The sequence below is a fragment of the Lactuca virosa genome, chromosome 2 (genome assembly GCF_052849685.1).
Source record: "Lactuca virosa cultivar CGN04683 chromosome 2, Lactuca_virosa_CGN04683_v6, whole genome shotgun sequence".
Classification (NCBI taxonomy): Eukaryota; Viridiplantae; Streptophyta; class Magnoliopsida; order Asterales; family Asteraceae; genus Lactuca; species Lactuca virosa.
In genome coordinates this window covers 168,677,707-168,696,457 of record NC_136427.1, presented here as the reverse complement: position 1 = coordinate 168,696,457, position 18,751 = coordinate 168,677,707, and positions in this window count along the sequence as shown.

The window sequence follows — 18,751 nt, the reverse complement described above, 5'->3', positions numbered from 1 at the left end:
GACCGCTAGGGTCGAAATAATAATTATCTTCTTAGTCATTACCGAAACAATGGTAACGACATACATGAACAAAACATAATCAATTACTAGCTTCTTGGTAACCTTGTGACTTTCCCTGATCCAAGCGTGAGTCTTGTGCTTCCGGTAGTATAGGCCTCTACTACCATTCACACCTACTCATACTCGTCCTAAGTATTGTCTCGCAGTTTTTCCAAGTCACCATACAAGAAAATCACATAACAGCTTAACACATCAGAGAACAAAACGAAGGATTTATATTATTCCTTGAAACGATTACATAGGTGTTCAAGTTCACCCTAGACTATGCCTCTAATATGCGACATCATATGATACTATCTGCATGGATACTGCATAAATCGATCTTCGGATATGAAGTCCTCATCCTCGATTCCTCGCGTTGTTATCTGCTTTGTTGAGGATCATGTGGAATGCCCTTGGCCTTGGTGGTGTATCTGGCTTTGCTGCCTCGTTTGTAATCCATGGGCAAACTTGTTGACCTTGGAGAGTTCCGTTGGAACTAGGTAAGGAACAAGCTTCATCTTCTCCGTAAAACTTGCAACATACTCGGTAATGCTCATTCTTCCTTTCTTTAGGTTTTGAAACTCGTTGTTGATCTCCAGTAGATCCTACTCAGAGCAGTACTGCATCTTCAGTTGCACCAAAAAGTCTTCCCAAGACATCTTGCTAGCTTCTCCCTTGGGCATCGTATTAGCTAGTAGCTTCCACCAGCTCAGTACTCCAGACTTTAATAGGGGAACCGTGAGAGCGGTTTTCTGTCTGTTGCTACATTTGCAACTCTCAAACATTGTCTCCATCTCGGAGATCCTGTACATAACTTCCATCAGTGTTGGGCTCCAGAAAGATTCGGTGGTTTGGATTCCATGAAATCCTTATACTTGCATCCCCGTCCGTCGTTTCCTCCGTCTTGGATATTTCTTCTAACCATTGGCTGTTCAGCTTGACCAACTGTCCTACTGTAGTTTCCTTCCTCCGACTGCCCATCATTCAGCTCGGGCTATTCAACAGGCACCGTAGGTTCATCCCGATTCTGTTGAAGTAAACGCCTTGTTTCTTCCATTTGACGATCTAACATCATCTGGATCATTGCTTGCACTCCGGCCATCGTGATTGGCTCAGGTGTAGCTACCACTACAGGTACTTGCTCAATCACTTGGGGTTGAGGTTGTTGATTCCTTTTTCCGTTCGCATTCCCGACTCCGCTTCAGGTTCTTGCCATTTCGATCTATATAACAAATCAGACGTTCGGTGTGTAATGACGAGAATTAAGATAGGAAAGATTTGACGTGTAGTTCTCCCTAACACTCTGAAAAGTTACATGCCAGTTCTAATACCGTAATTAAATGTTTAGAAATCTTAACACATAAAATTTCCAAATCCGGTCGACAACAGACCATAGATCCGATCAACCGATAGTAAAAGGCATCACAAATCATTTAGCACATAAAAGCATTTTAAGCATCTTCCTTAATTAAGCTAGTGTTTGTGTCTATTCAAGTGTATTACCTAAATTTTATTAGACACACTCCTCACGATCATCGCTTAGCATTCTAAGTTTAAGTCTAGAAATAAATCCATATTCCTAGTTCGCTTAAACTAATGCCTGATACCAACTGTGACATCCCCATTTTCACGGCCAGAAAAGACCAATTTGTTTATGCTTTATTTTGAAAATCAGAGTAACCTTTTAAAGAAAAGATTTGCGGAATTTGTTCCCAGAAAAACATGATAAATAGGTTATGAAGCATTTCGGAATAAATGTATTTTATTCATTTTTAAAACATCGGGATGTCATCGTCAATATAGAAACATAAGCATAAACAGAACTTACATTCATTATCACTAGTGATTTACATCTCCTTAATCTCTCAATGTAATGTAACTTCATATCGACACCTGTGATACAAATAAACTGAGGGGGTCAGGTTGGGAAACCTGGTGAGTACATAGGGTTTTCAACCCACAATAATATAATTATTATGTTTAATCATCAAACTATTAACCCAATTACCCATCCCCATTATCTTCTTTACTCTTAAGGATTTACCCTAAGAATCAACTATTCCTCGTTCATTCTTTCCTAAGGATTATCCTAAGGAATCGGCATGAAGTCCATCGTCTCCACGGTTTATCCAACAGGCACTAAGTCCATAGTACCCAGGGTTTAGGAACTAAGTCTGCATAGTCGCCAGGGTTTATACAACAGGCACTAAGTCCATAGTCGCCAGGGTTCAGGCACTAAGTCCATAGTCACCAGGGTTTAGGCACTAAGTCTACATAGTCGCCAGGTTTTATACCATAGGCACTAAGTCCATAGTCACCAGGGTTCAGGCACTAAGTCCATAATCGCCAATGTTTGTTTTTTCATCCCCCTCATTCATCTACCCAAGTTTTACCCAACATATTCGTAGATATAAAATACATATACAGTTTAAATCATGATAAAATCATTCATCCAACATACACAGCAAGTATCCAGATAATATGCACACATAGCACGTAATTTATATAAAATACTACGATATCTATGTGTAAGAGGAAAGTAACTATGCACTCACTTGTTAAAGTGACGACTCGAAATTCGAGCAGCGCTTCGCTTCTTAACAATATGATTTCCTTCGACGAAACCTAGTATCATTACCACTAGATTTTAGTCTAATATTCATTACGACTAATTATTAGTCTAGATTCATCATTAACTGAAAGTCTACTTCATGATCTATCAGGTAAGGAACAACCAGGTAGGATAATATCGGAGGTAGGGTCCGTTTGGTATACGAAGTATACTGTTTGGAAATCCCACTTTAAACACCTCACTAAATCACAGCCTAAACACCATCCCCGTAAGTAGATCAATCAGTATAACGACTTTGAATCACTGATAAAATCTTATTTGTAGGTTCATAATAACTATTATATATATATATATATATATATATATATATATATAAGCTATATTTAAAGTATGGTAGGCGTATCTCACTTACAAGGGTTTTATTAAAAACCGGGCTTCGCTGGAGCAGCGTTTTCGAGTCGAAAAACTATTATTCTCGGGGTCTTCGGGAGCTCCGGGGCTTCCTTCTCGTGGTAGGGGCGTTCCCTAGGCTTTTTGGGGGGGTTTTGGGGGGGGGGGGGTATTAGAGAGTGTATAGAGTGAAGGAAGAATGGGTAAGGTGTGAGGAATGAAGAGGGTTTGTGTTTCTAATTATAGGCTGCCAGAAGCCCTCTAACGTCGTGAGTTTTTAGTGCTCACGTCGTGAGCTAGCTTAGGCTCCAAGGAAAAGCCTGGTAAAACAACCAATCTTTGAAAATTCATAACTTTCGCATACGAATTCCATTTTCGACGTTCTTTATATCCACACGTAGGTTATACTGTTAAATGACTGCGTAAAATTCATAACTTCTACATACGGACTTCGTTTCCGTCTGTATTTTTATCGTTGAGCTCCTATTAATGAGATCTTCAATTATCATTTAGGTTGTGTTGGCTAAAAATAGATCGATCTAAAACTCGAATTCCGGGCTGTGCACTACTGTGCCAAATCTTAGAAAAATCATAACTTCGTCATACGAAGTCAGATTTGGGCGTTCTTTTTATGCACGATCTCAGTTTAACGTATTATAGAACTATCATTTAGATCTCTAAGGCTAAAAAGTAGTTCATCAAAAATTCAGTTTTTACATTACGCGGTGTCGTGTCGGTTTTGCCGTAAAACTTCGACGTGCCATAACTTCTTTGTTATAATTCGGATTTCGGCGTTCTTTATATGTACGGAACCCTTGTGATATATTCTAATACTTGGTTAATATTATTTATTCTAAATTATCCTTTGTCGAAAAGTCATTTTCGACACTTATTGTCTCTAAATTGACAAGCCCGAATCTGCAAGCGTTACAATTATCTCCCCTTAGGATGATTATGTCCTGAAATCATCAATGAAACATGGATTGTATAATGATTCCATATGTTATATCTTCATCCTAGGTAATAATTGTAACTTCTATGTTTCTTCGAACGAGTATCTGACTCTTGGACTTCTTGACTACAGGCGGTGCCTGATCTTGCACCCGTACTTTGTCTCACATTCGGCTTTCAATCATGACCTTCCTGTCACAATCTCGACCCTTATTAGAGACTCCTCCTTCTTCTTAACAACTTAAGATAAATTTATTTCTTCGATTATCATAATAGACCGATGGGTTACGTTCTAATGACCTCTCATCGTATGATGCATTGCTTAGACTTAGGTCTTTTAGAGTCAAATTCAAAAATAGACTATACTTTCCTTCATGTTCTAATGTGATATAATCATCTCTTTGCATGTAGCACCTCTAGCTACAAGCTTCTTTAACAACGATCACGATACTTCTACTGATTGCTTTGATTATCTTTCATTTCAATATTCTGGCTTAAGTCGGATGCGACATCGGACTTGGTTCTCTGAACCATGTAACATACTTGTCTTAGTCGGACTTCATTTGATATGACCGCTAGGGTCAAAATAATAATTATCTTCTTAGTCATTACCGAAACAATGGTAACGACATACATTAACAAAACATAATCAATTACTAGCTTTTTGGTAACCTTGTGACTTTCCCTGATCCAAGCGTGAGTCTTGTGCTTCCGGTAGTATAGGCCTCTACTACCATTCACACCTACTCATACTCGTCCTAAGTATTGTCTCGCAGTTTTTCCAAGTCACCATACATGGAAATCACATAATAGCTTAACACATCAGAGAACAAAACAAAGGATTTATATTATTCCTTGAAACGATTACATAGGTGTTCAAGTTCACCCTAAGAATCAGTTATTCCTCATTCATTCTTTCCTAAGGATTATCCTAAGGAATCGACATGAAGTCCATCGTCGCGACGGTTTATCCAACAGGCACTAAGTCCATAGTACCCAGGGTTTAGGCACTAAGTCTGCATAGTCGCCCGGGTTTATACAATAGGCACTAAGTCCATAGTCGCTAGGGTTCAGGCACTAAGTCCATAGTCACCAGGGTTTAGGCACTAAGTCTACATAGTCGTCAGGGTTTATACCATAGGCACTAAGTCCATAGTCGACAGGGTTCAGGCACTAAGTCCATAATCGCCAATGTTTATTTTTTCATCCCTCCTCATTCATCTACCCAAGTTTTACCCAACATATTCGTGTATATAAAATACATATACAGTTTAAATCATGTATAAAATCATTCATCCAGCATACACATCAAGTATTCAGATAATATGCACACATAGCATGTAATTTATATAAAATACTACATATCTATGTGTAAGAGGAAAGTAAGTATGCACTCACTTGTTAAAGTGACGACTCGAAATTCGAGCAGCGCTTCGCTTCTTAACAATATGATTTCCTTTGACGAAACCTAGTATCATTACTACTAGATTTTAGTCTAATATTCACTGCGACTAATTATTAGTCTAGATTGATCATTAACTGAAAGTCTACTTCATGATCTATCAGATAAGGAACAACCAGGTAGGATCATATCGGAGGTAGGGTCCATTTGGTATACGAAGTATACTACTTGGATCACAGCCTAAACACCATCTCCGTAAGTAGATCAATCAGTATAACGACTTTGAATCACTGATAAAATCTTATTTATAGGTTCATAATAACTATTATATATATATATATATATATATATATATATATATATATATATATATATATATATATATATATAAGCTATATTTAAAGTATGGTAGGCGTATCTCACTTACAACAGGTTTTATTAAAAACCGGGCTTCGCTGGAGCAGCGTTTCCGAGTCGAAAAACTATTTTTCTCGGGGTCTTCGGGAGCTCCGGGGCTTCCTTCTCGCGGTAGGGGCGATCCCTAGGCTTTTTGGGGGGTTTAGGGGGTATTAGAGAGTGTATAGAGTGAAGGAAGAATGGGTAAGGTGTGAGGAATGAAGAGGGTTTGTGTTTCTAATTATTGGCTGCCAGGAGACCTCTAACGTCGTGAGTTTTTAGTGCTCACGTTGTGAGCTTGCTTAGCCTCCAAGGCAAAGCTTGGTGCTGACACGTGGCGCCGAACATAGCAGGTAAAATAGCCAATCTTTGAAAATTCATAACTTTCGCATACGAGTTCCGTTTTCGATGTTCATTATATCCACGCGTAGGTAAAAATAAGATCTATAACTTTCGTTTTGACTCTGTTGGCTAATTCTCGACCGATATTAAATTTAACAGTATGAGAAGATTATACTGTTAAATGACTGCGTAAAATTCATAACTTCTATATACGGACTCCGTTTCCGTCTGTATTTTTATCGTTGAGCTCCTATTAATGAGATGTTCAATTATCATTTAGGTTGCATTGGATAAAATTTGACCGATCTAAAATTCGAATTCCGGGCTGCGCACTGCTATACCAAATCTTAGAAAAATCATAACTTCCTCATACGAAGTCAGATTTGGGCGTTCTTTTTATGCATTATCTCGGTTTAACGTGTTCTAGAACTTTCATTCAGATCTCTAAGGCTAAAAAGTAGTTTATCAAAAATTTAGTTTTTTACGTTACGCGGTGTCGTGCCGGTTTTGTCGTAAAACTTCGACGGGCCATAACTTCTTCGTTATAATTCAGATTTCGGCGTTCTTTATATGTACGGAAACCTTGTGACATATTCTAAGACTTGTTTAATATTATTTATTCTAAATAATCCTTTGTCGAAAGTCATTTTCGACACTTATTGTCTCTAAATTGACTAGCCCGAATCTGCGGGCGTTACACCTACCTTCCAAAATCTCAATTCTCTACCAAAATCACATACATCACTTGGCGTCCATGAGGTTTTAGGTACAAAACAACCTAAGGCATGGCTTCGCACATATTGGGCTTATGAATATATATCATTTGTACCATGGTACGTATGAGGTCCCTATCAACAAATTTCTTTCTAATATCTTCTCTCACACTTTTCACACACTTTCACTTGAAATCCTTGAGGTCTCAGTTCAAACCAACTTAAACCAAGATTTAACAAGGTCTAGTTCATGATTCTATTCATTTTACCCATGATTGGATGAAACTCTTCTTTACCTTGGTTGTAGTTCCGAAAAGAAACATTGTAAGATGATAATCTTGTTCATAATTCCAATGTATTATATTTCAATATATTCAATGTTGGATGGTGGATCACTGATTATGAAACTGTTGAAACCGAATTTGCATGTTTCATTATTATGAATAGACTCATTGATGTTAGTGTGAAGAGTGTTCTGCAAACACATTAATATTCATCTATTTATTTATGTTAAAGATTGGCTAAGATAGCGTATTTCTATTAAACCGATCGAACATGATGATGGGCGTGTTACTCAAGTATGACATGGGATTACACAAACACTTATGGTGAGCATTTGGCGGTCATATTTCCTTGAAACCCGAAATTTTCAAATTTAAACAAAATGTTTGAAAGTCTCTCCCATATAAATATCCTTGTTCTACATTGTTACTCTCTTTACACATTCAAACATTTCTAGAGAATTCGAAGTATTTCTGCTACTCTCAAGAATTATTTCAGTGTTCTTCTTTCATTCATCATCAATGAAATCCTCTACTGATCATGTGTCTTTCATGGATCCATCTACCTCATCACTTTATCTCATTGTTAAGCCGCATTAAAACCTAATTGATGATCTTCATGCAACTAAGTATTCAATTGTTGTTCAACCTACAGTCGAATGTCTGGATCACTCGATTTTCAGTAAGGATCTCACTCATTATGAAGAAGTTCCTTTTTCAGCCTTCAATTTGGCATATTCTTCAGTGAGGTACAACAAGATGCACGATACTATGGCTTTTGAACTTCAAGGGCATAAAATTGCTATTACCAAGATGGCGTTCTGCAAGTTACCAGGGTTCAAATCTGGTGATAATTTCTCTAACCTTGAATTGGTTTCTTCTTCGGATATTCTTATGGTTTATCATCAGATGGGATATTGTGACATCCCCAATTTCACGGCCAGAAAAGAACGATTTGTTTATGCTTTGTTTTTAAAATCAGAGTAATCTTTTTAAACAAAACAGTTGTGGAATTTTTTCCCAAACAAAATATGATAAAACTTTATCAAAACATTTCTCAAAGAGAATGTACTTTTCATTAAATAATAAAACCTCGGGATGTCATGTTCCGATACAGACCAAAAATCATAAACAGTACAATTTAACCTTACAGCAGTTATTTACAACTACTGGTCTATAATCCAAAATCTCCCGTCAAGTCAACCAACTTATACTCTTATGCCATTACCTGTAATGCAAAGAAAACTGAGTGGGTCAGGCTTGGGAGCCTGGTGAGCATATAGGGTTTTCGACCCACAATAATATAATTATTATATTCAATCATAAATCAATCAATCAATCAATCCAAATTACCCATCCCCATTATCTCCTTTATTTCTTAAGGATTTACCCTAAGAATCAACTATCCTTTATTCATTTATTCCTAAGGATTGACCTAAGGAATTGACACAAGTCCACCACTGCCAAGGTCCTCAAATTACAACCGGTAAACACTTAGTTCAACATTCTTAACGAACACCTAGTTCTAACACTCCTAGTGAACACTTAATTCAAAACATCTGGTGAATACTTAGTTCTAAAACACTTAGTGAACACACTCACTTCAACAACACCAAGTGAACACATCTAGTTCAAAAATACTTAATGAACACATTGAGTTCAAAAATACCAAGTGAACACATAGAGTTCAAAAATACCTAATGAACACGTTGAGTTCAAACACCAAGTGAACACATAGAGTTCAAAAATACTTAACGAACACATTGAGTTCAAAAACACCAAGTGAACACATTGAGTTCAAAAATACCTAATGAACACGTTGAGTTCAAAAACACTTATTATTTCGTCTCACATCAACTATTTCATCTACCCATGTTCTACCCAACATATTTGTGGATGCAAACACATATACAGTTTAAATCTTTTAAAACCTGTATAAAACATTAATTCAACATCCATCTCAAGTAAACAAACAATATATAAACACATAGCACGTATTTCATAGCAAATACTTCATATCTATGTTTTAGAAGAAAGTAACTATACACTCACTTGATTAGACGATGCTCGGACAGCACTACGGCTCTTAAAATAATAATCTTCGATGAAACCGAGATATCTTCCAAAAACTGGGCTTCTCGCGGGCAGAGTTTCGGCTCGACAACTCTATTTCTCGGGATCTTCGGGGCTTCGGGACTTGCTTCGGGTGTCGGGGTTGATACTAGGGGTTCGGGGGTATTTCTTGCCAAGTAGAAGAAAGAAAAAGGGTGAAGAAGTGGAAAATTAGCAAACAAGATCGGCAGCCCTCGTGGTCTATTTATAGGGTGCTGAACCCCGATTTACGCTGGGCGTACTCAAAGAGTACGATGGGCATACTCTGCTATCGACATGTACGCTGGGCGTACTGGGTGGATCAGACCGGACGAGTCACGACTTCGGATAAGCTCTGAATTTATAATTTTATTTATTTATTTTATTTATTTAAAAACTTCAGAAATTCATAACTTCTGCATACGAGCTCCATTTTTGACGTTCTTTATATCCACGCGTAGGTGAGACTATTCTCTACAACTTTCGTTTAGACTCTGTTGGCTAATTTTGAATTTATTTTTATTATATTATTTTTAGTAGGCCGGGATAGGAAAACTCCGTTAGAAATTCATAACTTCTTCATCTGACGTCCGTTTTCGTTTGTCTTTTACCGTTGGACTACTATTGACGAGATCTTCGATTCTCGTTTAGATTGTTTCGGCTAGAAATCACTCGATCTCATATTCGAACTTTGGGCTGCATACTGTTAAGTCGAAACTTAGAAAAATCATAACTTCCTCATACGAAGTCAGATTTAGACGCTCTTATTATGTATGCTCTCGGTTTAACGTATTCTACGACTTTCGTTTAAATTAGTAAGGCTAAATATCGCTCTATCGTAAATTCACTATTTACGTCACCCAGTGTCGTACCGGTTCTGTCGCGAAACTTCGACAGGTCATAACTTCTTCGTTATAACTCTGATTTCGGCATTCTTTATATATTCGGAATCCTTGTCACGACTACTACAACTTAGTTAAGATTACTCCTTCTGAATAATATTCCATCAGAAAGTCATTTTCGACGCTTGTCGTCTCTAAATTTCCTAGCCCAGATCTGCGGGCGTTACAATTATCTCCCCCTTTGGATGATTATGTCTCGGAATCATCAACGAAATAGGACTTGTATAATGATTCCATAAGTTATCTCTTCATCCTAGGTAATAACCGTAACTTCTATGTTTCCTCGAAAGAGTATCTAACTCTTGGACTTCTCGATAGCAGGTAGTGCTCAATCCTGCATCTGCTCTTCGTACTATGTAGGACTTTCAGTCGTAACCTTGAAGTTACAAAATAAATCCTTATTGAGGACTCCTTCTTCTTCTTTGGATAAGTACTTTCCTTTATCTATTGTAACAGACCGATGGGCCATGTTCTAACGACCTCTCATCGTATGAAGCAACGTTTAGACTCAAGTCTCTTAGAGTCAAATTCCAGAATGGAATATACCTTCCCTCATATTCTAATGTGATATAATCATATTTTAGCATGTAGCATCTCTAGCTACAAACTTCTTTATCAACGAGTGCGATGTTATCGGTCGCATTGATTTCAATCTTCTGACCTCAGTCTGATGCTACATCGAACTTGGTTCTCTGAACCACGTAACAAACTCATCGTAATCGGACTCAGTTTGATATGACCACTAGGGTCGGAATAACAACCATCTTACTAGTCATTACCGAAACAATGGTAATGACATACTTGAACAAAACGGAATCAATTACTAGCTTCTCGGTAACCTTGTGACTTTCCATGATCCAAGTGTGAGTCCTGTGCTTCCGGTAGTATAGGCGTCTACTACCATTCACACCTACTCATACTCGTCCCAAGTATTGTCTCGCAGTTAAACCAAGTCACCATACAACTGTTGGATAAGGTGTCTAAGTCCATAACTATTTCTGGTATGTACTTGACCCGACCCGGCATAGTCCATTTGGGTTGCATGGCACCATGCAATTGGATAAACTAAAATGAGAGAAATAACACTTATGGTTTATTAATATATTATAAGTTCTAATATATTAATAATATTATTTAATTAGTTTGATCAAGAATTAATTTAGAATTAATTAAGTGATCAAAAGATAACTAATTAAATATATGGGTAGATTATGTAAATCTTCCATATCTTATATAGTGGGCTAAGAGGCTCCGTGGATTAATCAAGTTGGGTTAAACCCATTGAATGCTCCATGGAGGCTCCATGGGAGTTACAAACCCATGGGTCATGGAAATGAAGAGTCATGCCACATTAGGGTTTACATGGTGTAACCCTAGATGTGACACACTATATAAGCAACATGTTCTCCACCAAAATCAGGGACACTAAGAAACAAGAGGGCTAGAGCCGATTTTGCAAGTGTAAGATTCTCTCAAAGTTTACTCCTTTGCATTTGGTGTTGTGTGAAGCATTTGAGGCATCACACTTGGGGTGCTAGGCTCACAAGGTTTCAAGGATCATAATCAACAACAAGGTAAGTTATTCGATCTTTCATTCAAGTTAAAAATGTTCCCCATGTATGCTAGATAGGAATATAACCTTGGAATTCAACTTTGCATGATTATTAGACAAACATAGATCCAAGGTTATTAGGGTTGCATGTACACTTAGGAAGTGTTAGAATGCTCAAAACCCATCAGTGGTATCAGAGCCTAGGTTTGTTTGTTGTTTTTTTTTGTGTGCAAACAGCTTGAAAAAAAAATTCGTTTTTCTGTTTTCTGCTCGTATGAAAGTTTGCACATTTGTTGCTGGAAATGGACTAGAAACATTACCCTAAACTGTTTTGATGTTTTAAAGCTTGTTTTAGATGGTGTAATGTTTATGCTAATCCATTTACAATGGCAATTATTAAAATTACAAGTTTTTTTTAAGTGTAATTTTTGATTTTTGAAAGTGTTCATATTCATGTTCTTGGACTTATGAAGATTAGATGATCATAGGAATTGTTTGTAACCTTCATGGTAGTTTAATTCATGATCATAATGTGTTTTAATGGAGTCCATAACTTGTCCTCAAGTTATGGAAAACCAAAAGTCTCACTTTTATTAAAGCCACTAAAAGAACACAAGAGTTATAAAAATGAAGAGTCTTCATTTTTATTACTCAATTAATTCATAAGTTATAAGAAATGAAAAGTTTTGGAAGTTTACAAAACTTTCCCTCAAGTTTTGGAACATGTAAAGTCTTGATTAAAACTTTAGTTCCAACCCTTAGAATTTTAAAAGTTAAAATTCAACCCTTATACTTTATAATATTATTAGTTCCTAATATATATATATATGTATAACGTCAAGTCGTCTTACCGCTAGTACGCCTCATTCACGAAGCCGATCTATAAGGGGGGTATAAGGTTGTTGCCTATAAAATGGCAACTTAATGGGTGTCCACTCTCACCCACCGCTTCCTTGATCGGTGGAGGGTCGTTAGCCGAACGGGTAAGACAAGGACTTATAAATTCTCATTAAAAGTATGATGAATATTATAAAGTAACTAAATGCTTTTATTAAATTCCCAATCTTAGTTACTTTAGGAAAATGTGAATAAGGTGCTAATCCATGAAATTACACTTTACACTTTGTTTAAGTCGTTGGTGGAGCGTGTGTGGTTAACCGGCACACTAACTTGGACTTAACAAGGTAGGTAAAGGGTGACTTAAGGTTTACCATAGCATCGGTGGAGCGTGTGTGGTTTACCGGCACATTGATTGAGTGATAAACCTTGAGGGTACCAAGTGATTTGTATGGTTACTTCACACCTCGTTTTGTGATCCTCGGTATCCCAGTCACAAAACTTGGAGGGCACACTCGAGATTGAAACATGCCTTTGAAAAGTTCATTGAATCTCAAAAGAATCTAGGAATTTCTAAGAACCAATTAAAAACCTAATATTTATATTTCGTTTTTCATGGTGGAAATTGGTGAATCGTCATTCACCTACCTTTCAAATATGTTATAGCTTGGATTACGGCATACCTCTTCTAAGTTATAATATATTGTGATTGGATTCTAGCCTTAATATTACATTTGGGTGTTTTATTAAGGACTCTCTTAATATCTAAACTAATCTTGTTCTCTTCTTTCAGATGTTTTCAAACAATGCTGCTTCTGGCTCTAATCCTAATGGCTCCTTTACCCTTATGAACTTGTGTGGGAAAGTCACTTTTGATGGATCCAACTTCAATGAATGGATCAGAAACATCAGGATGATTACCCGCTACGAGGACAAAGAATATGTCCTTGACAAGGAGCTTAAGGAGATTGATGAGACCACTGCAACTCCCCAGGAGATCGCTGACTTCCGGGCACATGAAGGGGATGCTACAAAAGTGGCATGCATCATGTTGGCCACCATGACAGCGGAACTCCAAAAGTCCTATGAGGACTTCTACCCTTTTGAAATGCACCAAGATCTGATGGAAAGATACCATCATAGTGCACGACAAGAGAGGTATGAAATCATATGCTCTATCATAACAACCATGATGAAGGACGGGGAATCCGTCACGAGCCACATGCAGAAAATGCAAAGGTATGTGGATCGGTTGCTGAAGCTTAATGTGAACTTCCCTGAGGAGCTTGCAATAGATATCATTTTGCACTCCTTACCATCGTGCTATGATCAATTCCGCATGACATATCACATGAATAAGGAAGAGATCACACTCAGCAAACTTCAGGGACTCCTCAAGACCGCAGAAACAGGTCTTAAGGGTAAGTCGGTTGTTAACACTCCTACTCCAAACTCCGCCCCGGTTTTGGCAATCGGGAAAGGTAGAGGGAAGAAGAGGAAGAGCTCTTCGAAGGGTACCAAGGCTAGGACCCTTGATGTCTCTTCTTCAAGTGGAACCAAGAAAGGTTTCGTCACTCCTTCTTCTGACCCAAAAGAGGCTGAATGCTTCTATTGCCATGAAAAGTCACATTGGAAGCGGAACTGCCCAAAATACCAGCAAGATGTGAAGGATGGGAAAGTTAAACCCAACCATGCAGGTATTTACACTATCTTATCTAATAACTCACCCCATTCTAACTCTTGGGTCCTTGATACCGGTTGTGGTATTCATATCTGTTCTGATTTACAGGGACTAAGAAGAAGTGAGAATGTGGAGCATGGAAGAATAAACTTAATCATGGGGAATAGGAAAGCTTTACATGTCACCAAGATTGGAGTTTATACTTTATCGCTAAGTATTGGGTTTAGTTTAGATTTGAATAAATGTTGTTATTCGCCAGAAATGGGAAGAAATATTATTTCCTTTCATGCATTGTATAAACAAGGTTTCACCTTTTCATTTGATAATGAAGTTGGTACGATTAATGCTTTCTTTAATAATGTTCTTTTTTTTAAAGCATTACCTTGTGATGGTGTATGAAACTGTATCTGTGGTTGATAACTTAGGAAATAATGTATTGTGTATTGATTCTGTTAATGATAATAACTTGGATAAAGCATCATTATGGCATTGTCGTCTTGGACATATAAGCAAGAAACGCATAGGCCAACTCCAAAAGGATGGAGTATTGGAGTCATTTGACCTAAAGTCAGATGATAGTTGTGAATCATGCTTACTTGGAAAAATGACAAAGTCACCCTTCACAGGCTCTTGTGAGAGGGGTGAAGGTTTGTTGGATCTTATACACACGGATGTGTGTGGGCCCTTCAAACATGCCACAAGGGATGCTAATCGTTATTATCTGACTTTTACTGATGATTACAGTAGATATGGATATGTCTACTTAATCAAGCATAAGTCAGAGACTTTTGAGAGGTTTAAAGAGTTTAAAAAGGAAGTCGAGAATCAATTGGGCAGGAACATTAAGATGCTTCGATCCGATCGAGGTGGTGAGTATCTTAGTTCAGAGTTCCTCGACTATCTTAGGGAATGTAGGATTGTCTCACAATTGACACCTCCCAGGACACCGCAGTTGAATGGTGTAGCTGAGAGGCGTAATCGAACCTTGTTGGATATGGTTCGTTCCATGATGAGTCGAGCTTCGCTACCAATCTCATTTTGGGGGTATGCCTTAGAGACTGCCGCCCATATCCTTAATCTAGTTCCCACAAAGAAAGTTGCCAAAACTCCTTGTCACACCCCCAAACCAAGGATGGCGGAAATGTCCGGGGGTGGAGGACTTCATGTATAGTATCATAACAACAATTGTAATAGTAATTCAAGCAAACACAACCAACATATATATAATTGAAAAAGTTACATCATTGTATGAATTACATGTTTACGAATCAATTACAATATGTTGACAAAATATGAAATAGTAGACGCCTTAGCGTCCCATCCTCAAAAGCACTTGGTTACCTGTTTAATGATTTCCTGAGAATACAAGTTGTTTGAAAAAGTGTCAACACAAAGGTTGGTGAGTTCATAAGCTTTTGTTTGGTATTATTAAAAGCCTTTCGTTTGTAAAAGTAGTATTTGTTTTAGAAAAATCCAATATTTTCCTTAAAATGTATATGTAGTCTTAAATCCAAAGACCGAAATGTATAAGTAACTTTTCTTACTTATAATAAATAATGTAAGTTTAAATCGACATAAACTCGTTTGATTTTAGTGAAGTTCCCGTAAATTCTATGTTTGTTAATACCACATGTGAGTTATTAAAGCCTTTTCTTGTAAAAGTAGTGTTCGTTCCAGAAAATCCAATATTTTCCTTAATGTGTAAATGTAGTCTTAAAACCCAAAGACCGAAATGTACAAGTAGTGTTCGTTCCTTATAGTAAACAATGCAAGTTTAAATCGACATAAACTCGTTTGATTTTAGTGAAATCCCCATAAATTCTATGTTTGTTAATACCACATGTGAGTTATTATAAATTGAATCGAATGTCTCACAGAAGTCATTAACGAATTTACGTGTAGTGTAATGAAAACTTGGTACCGTATGGCCATACCTTGCTTAATGAAAATATCCTTTGTATAAATGTACCCTTTTTAAATGTATGTGTTATGTAATGTTTCATAAAGTCATTAACGGAATTACGTGTTATGAAAACTTGGTACCGTATGGCCGTACCTTGCTTAATGAAAATATCCTTTGTATAAATGTACCCTTTTTAAATGTGTGTATTATGTAATGTATCATAAACTATACCTATTATAGTTTATCAACCAAGGGTAGTACGTAGTAATGTATGCAAACTATATTCAAAATAGTTTATTAAATGTTTGAATGTATCGGTTGTACTTTGATTATAATCACTTGTTATTCTTTATATTTTATATGTCCAAATCCATTTGTAAACTGATGTGTGTCTAAATATTAAGATAAAATGTCATATATTGCAATAACATATAATCACATAAAGATATACACCTTGCTCAACATGTTACAAGGTGAAATGAAATTGACAGCAACTTTTTGTTGTATACAGTTTCTGTTACTGTTCTTAGAAAATTTATAGAAAAATCATCAAAGCTCTAAATCCAAATCCGCAAATTCTGAGAGTTTGGAATATGAGTCTAGTTTGTTCGTAAATTTTATCATGATTTTTAGTGATCTCTAACAGAGGTGGAAATGTTCATAATCACAGACTGGTCCGGGTTTGCCTCTGAAATGATAGGCAGTTTTGTAAAAATCACCATAAATTGTCGAAAAATCATATGGAGATGTGCAAGTAGCCATTTTAAAGCTAAGAGTTTGAACTACTTGCACCTGGAACAGTTTTGAAAACTAAAATATTTAAGTTGACCAAAACAGTCCGTGATTGAAGTTCATCGTTTCTGATGTAATCTGATAGAAAAAGTTTAATTGTGTTCTTGATGATTTTACTTGTATTCCCCCCTTAAAACTTAAGAAAAACATGTAAATGTAGGGGTATGAACTCACCTTATGTGATTTCAGTAGATGAAAGTGAGATAGAGGAAGTGTTCAACCCAAGAACACTAAGAAGATGTCTTGATGATTCAAGAATCTAACACCGAATAAGATGGAATTTGTGTAAGATATCAATGATTTGAGTAAAATGGAGTTTAATAATTATGTGAATGATGAAGATACTTACTAATTGAAGGAAGAAATCCCTGGAGAAAGCCTTGAAGTTCTTGAAGTTGAGAGAAAAGATGAGAGAATTTTGGAGAGTGTCCTTTGGTTGCTAAGTGTAGAATGAAAGATCTTTATGGAGAATGAGGAGAGAGGATCAATCCTCCAGCTCTTAGAACGTGGGAAGAGCTGGAGATTGGGTGTAAAGGTCCACTAAGGTGACAAGGAGTAGTGGGAAAGAGTGGCTGATCATAGAGTGAGGTGGTGGTGGCTTGCTTTTGTCATAAAATAAGGAAAAGCAAATATTCCCTCAATAATTAGTCCAACCACCAATTCTTTTAATACATTTTTATAAAAACCCTGGAGATTTATATATTTTGGGGCCTTAGTTTATAAAATAAAGTTTTGGGTGAAAATCCCACGTTAAAATAATGAAAAACGGAGTTAAAACGAAGTCGTAGTCGAAAAACCGGTAAAAGGGGCCGTCTGCGAGGCCTCTCGGATGGGGGCCGAGACTTCGGACCCTCGCATGCGAAGCTGCTGTCTGATGGCTTCGGATTCGGTCTCCTGAGAGGCTTCAGCTTCGGTCCTGATGAGAGGCTTCGTATCCGAGGCCTCGGATGAGAGGCTTCGGTCCTGAAGCTTCATTTCCAGGTCCTTAAGGCTATTTTACCCGTTTTTACCCCGTTTCAAGCGATTTTTGACCCGGTTAAGGGTCGATATGACCCAAATGATTACAAAAACTTAAAGTAACTTTCGAGAGAGATTTGGGAGAGATTTCAAATAGAAAGAGATAGAGTGAAAACGATTTAGAGAGGTTTCGTTTGTGATTAATTTGAGTGTCCGGCTTCACAACGCAAGGTTCGTAAACCCCGTTAAACCGTGTTTTAGTGTCGTACACACTCCCGATGAGTGTGCAATAATGTTTTATCGTTTTGGTTCAATGTTTACTTAGGAAATTCAACACATGAACTTTCCAAATGATGTTTCTCTCATTAAGATATTGCATTGTACAGTAATTACATAGTGTAAACCCTAATATACAAGGGTTAATTGAGTCGATTGGTTTTGACTTGTTGACTTTGTTTGACTTTGACTTGACTTAATTTTGACGGTTGTCACATCATCCCCCCGTTAGAAGGAATTTCGTCCCGAAATTTGCATTTGACTGGGACATCAAGAGTTTGGGAAAAGATGTGGGTATTTTTGTTTCATTTGATCTTCGCGTTCCCAGGTGAACTCAGGCCCTCGTTTAGCGTTCCAACGGACCTTCACGATGGGAATATGACTTTGTTTCGTTCGTTTGATTTCCCGATCCATGATTTTGACTGGTTCCTCCACGAAGTGGAGATTTTTGTTAACCTCGATTTCGTCGAGTGGTAATACGAGGGTCTCGTCGGATAGATTTTGTCAATCATATTTTCGGGGTAAAAAAAAATAAATTTTTATTAGTTACCTATAGCGACGACTTATCGTCACCACAGGTTTAATCTATTACGATGACTTGTTGTCGCTATAGGTTTTTAACAAGAGCCAACGACATACCTATAGCGACACACAAGTCATAATTTGCATGT